Source organism: Capra hircus, chromosome 20 (assembly GCF_001704415.2).
Source record: "Capra hircus breed San Clemente chromosome 20, ASM170441v1, whole genome shotgun sequence".
Classification (NCBI taxonomy): domain Eukaryota; kingdom Metazoa; phylum Chordata; class Mammalia; order Artiodactyla; family Bovidae; genus Capra; species Capra hircus.
The window spans coordinates 5750765-5754762 of NC_030827.1; positions in this window are offsets into that span (position 1 = coordinate 5750765).

A 3998-nucleotide genomic window follows, 5' to 3' on the forward strand; every position below is an offset into this window, starting at 1 on the left:
CAAATATATGGAATATATAAGGAACTCCTTTTAATGAATGAGAATGAGAACCCCATATAGAAATAGACAAGAGATTAAAATGTAAAAGATAATATCCAAAGGGCCAATGAACTCAGCTTCATAAGTCATTAAGGAAATGCAAATTACAAGAAAGCAATATCACATTGTAATGGTTAATTTTATGCCTCAACTTGCCTAGTCCACAGTACCCAGATATTTGGTCAAACATTCTGGATGTGTCTGTGAAGGTATTTTTTTAGATGAGATCAACATTTAAACCAGTGCATGATAAGTTGCTTCAGTTGTGTCTGACTCTTTGTGACCTGTGGACTGAAGCCCTTCAGGCTCCTCTGTCCATGGGATTCTCTAGGCAAGAATACTGGAGTGCAAGGTTGCCATGACCTCCTCCAGGGGATCTTCCTGACCCAAGGATCCAACCCACATCTCTTAATGTCTTCTGCATTGGCAGGCAGGTTCTTTACCACTAGCACCATCTGGGAAGTTCTTTAAACCTGTAGATTTGGAGTAAAACAGATTACTCCCCATAATATGGATGGTACTCATTATTGCCTCAGTTGAAAGCCTTAATAGAAAAAATAGAAAAAGAATGCATTTTCTTGAAGAAAGGAGGATTCTGTTAGCAGATGGCCTTTAGGCTTGAACTACAGCATCAACTATTCCCTGGGTCTCCAGCCTGCTGACCTGTTGTGAAGATTTTGGACTTCTCTATAGACATACACACAGGTACATGCACACCCTCTTGGTTCTGCCTCTGCAGAGTCCTAATATACACATCCATCAGAATGGCTAAAATGAAATAGACAACCCCCAGGAATGACGAACATATGGAGCAATTGGAATTATCGGACTTGGCTGGTGGGAGTGAAAACTGGTACAACCACTTTAGATTCCTGTCAGTAGCTAATAAAGCTGAACATATGAATACACTAAGCAATTCCACACTAAGATATATCCTATAACATATATAATATTCCCAGCAGCACATTCCTAAATTGGAAACAACCAAATGTCCATCAACAGTGGAATGAATGAATCAATGATAGTATATTCAAATGACGTATAAACTTATGCAATAACTTGTATCTCATAAACATAATGAGTTAAAGAAGTCAAACACAATGGGCAAACCTAATTGATGCTGTTTGAAGTCAAGAAAAAAGTCCTTACTGGGACTGGCTAAGGACAAGAAGTGTTTCTGCTGTGCGTCATTTCTGAACCTCAGTGGATTTTATGTAGGTATATTCACTATGTGAAAATCTATCTATAGTTTATAGATCTATCTATTTTATCGACTGATGACTGGTGATTTTTTCTGCACATATTTATAAATCAGTTTTTTAAAGTTAAAGTATACATGTCTCTGTCACTGTCTCTTCCTTTGGGGAAGTCACTCTACATTTTGGACCCCCCTGTTCCTCTGCTGTAGAATGCTGCATGGATTTAAAGAGATGATTCATGGTGAAGCTATCTGTAAAGTATAAATTAATTATCATCATGTATACATCAGAGGATTTGATTTAGGTCATACCTGAATGGTCTAGTGGTTTTCCCTACTTTCTTCAATTTTAAGTCTGAATTTGGCAATAAGGAGTTCATGATCTGAGCCACAGTCAGCTCCTGGTCTTGTTTTTGCTGACTGTATAGAGCTTCTCCATCTTTGGCTGCAAAGAACATAATCAATCTGATTTCAGTGTTGACCACTGGGTGATGTCCATGTGTAGAGTCTTCTCTTGTGTTGTTGGAAGAGGGTGTTTGCCATGACCAGTCTGTTCTCTTGGCAAAACTCTATTAGTCTTTGCCCTGCTTCATTCTGTACTCCAAGGCCAAATCTGCCTGTTACTCCAGGTGTTTCTTGACTTCCTACTTTTGCATTCCAGTCCCCTATAATGAAAAGGACATCTTTTCTTGGGTGTTAGTTCTAGAAGGTCTTGTAGGTCTTCATAGAACCTACAAGTTCAACTTCAGCTTCTTCAGCATTGCTGGCTGGGGCTTAGACTTGGATTACTGTGATACTGAATGGTTTGCCTTGGAAATGAACAGAGATCATTTTGTTGTTTTTGAGATTGCATCCAAGTACTGCATTTTGGACTCTTGTTGACTATGATGGCTACTCCATTTCTTCTAAGGGATTCTTGCCCACAGTAGTAGATACAATGGTCATCTGAGTTAAATTCACCCCTTCCAGTCCATTTTAGTTCACTGATTTCTAAAATGTCAATGTTCACTCTTGCCATCTCCTGTTTGACCACTTCCAATTTGCCTTAATTCATTGACCTAACATTCCTGGTTCTTATGCAGTATTGCTCTTTACAGCATTGGATTTTACTTCCATCACCAGTCACATCCACAACTGGGTGTTGTTTTTGCTTTGGCTCTGTCTCTTCATTCTTTCTGGAGTTATTGCTCCACTGATCTGCAGTAGCATATTGGGCACCTACCGACCTGGGGAGTTCATCTTTCAGTGTCCTATCTTTTTGCCTTTTCATATTGCACATGGGGTTCTCAAGGCAAGAATACTGAGGTGATTTGCCATTCCCTTCTCCAATAGACCATTTTCTTCTTAAATTGAAGAAAGTAGGGAAACCCACTAGACCATTTAGGTATGACCTAAATCAAATCTCTGATTATACAGTGGAAGTGACAAATAGTTTCAAAGGATTAGATCTGATAGACAGAGTGCCTGAAGAACTATGGATGGAGGTTTGTGACATTGTATAGGAGGCAAGGATCAAGACCATCCTCAAGAAAAAGAAATGCAAAAAGGCAAAGTGGTGTCTGAGAAGGGCTTACAAATAGCTTGAAAAGAAGAGAAGTGAAAAGCAAAAGAGAAAAGGAAAGATATACCCAATTGAATGCAGAGTTCCAAAGAATAGCAAGGAGAGATAAGAAAGACTTCCTCAGTGATCAATGCAAAGAAATAGAGGAAAACAATAGAATGGGAAAGACTAGAGATCTCTTCAAGAAAATAAGAGATACCAAGGGAACTTTTCATGCGAAGATGGGCACAATAAAGGACATAAATGGTATGGACTCAACAGAAGCAGAAGATATTAAGAAGAGGTGGCAAGACTACTCAGAAGAACTATACAAAAAAGATTTTCATGACCCAGATAACCACGATGGTGTGATCACTCACCTAGAGACAGACAACCTGGAATGCAAAGTCAAGTGGGCCTTAGGAAGCATCACTATGAACAAAGCTAGTGGAGGTGATGGAGTTCCAGTTGAGCTATTTCAAATCCTAAAAGATGATGCTATGAAAGTGTTGCACTCAATATGCCAGCAAATTTGGAAAACTCAGCAGTGGCCACAGGACTGGAAAAGGTCAGTTTTCATTCTAATCCCAAAGAAAGGCAATGCCAAAGAATGTTCAAACTACTGCACAATTGCACTCATCTCACACGCTAGCGAAGTAATGCCCAAAGTTCTCCAAGCCAGGCTTCAACAGTATGTGAACCGTGAACTTCCAGATTCAAGCCGAATTTAGAAAAGGCAGAGAAACCAGAGACCAAATTGCCAACATCCATTAGATCACTGAAAAAGCAAGAGAGTTCCAGAAAAACATCTATTTCTGCTTTATTGACTATGTTAAAGCCTTTGACTGTGTGGATCACAACAAACTGTGGAAAGTTCTGAAAGAGATGGGAATACCAGACCACCTGACTTGCCTCCTGAGAAATCTGTATGTAGGTCAAGAGGCAACAGTTAGAACTGGACATGGAACAACAGACTGGTTCCAAATCATGAAAGGAGTATGTCAAGGCTGTATATTGTCACCCTGCTTATTTAACTTATATGCAGGGTACATCATGAGAAATGCTGGGCTGGATGAGGTACAAGCTGGAATCAAGATTGCCTGGAGAGATATCAATAACCCAGGATATGCATATGACACCACATTTATGGCAGAAAGCAAAGAACTAAACAGCCTCTTGATGAAAGTCAAAGAGGAGAGTGAAAAAGTTGGCTTAAAACTC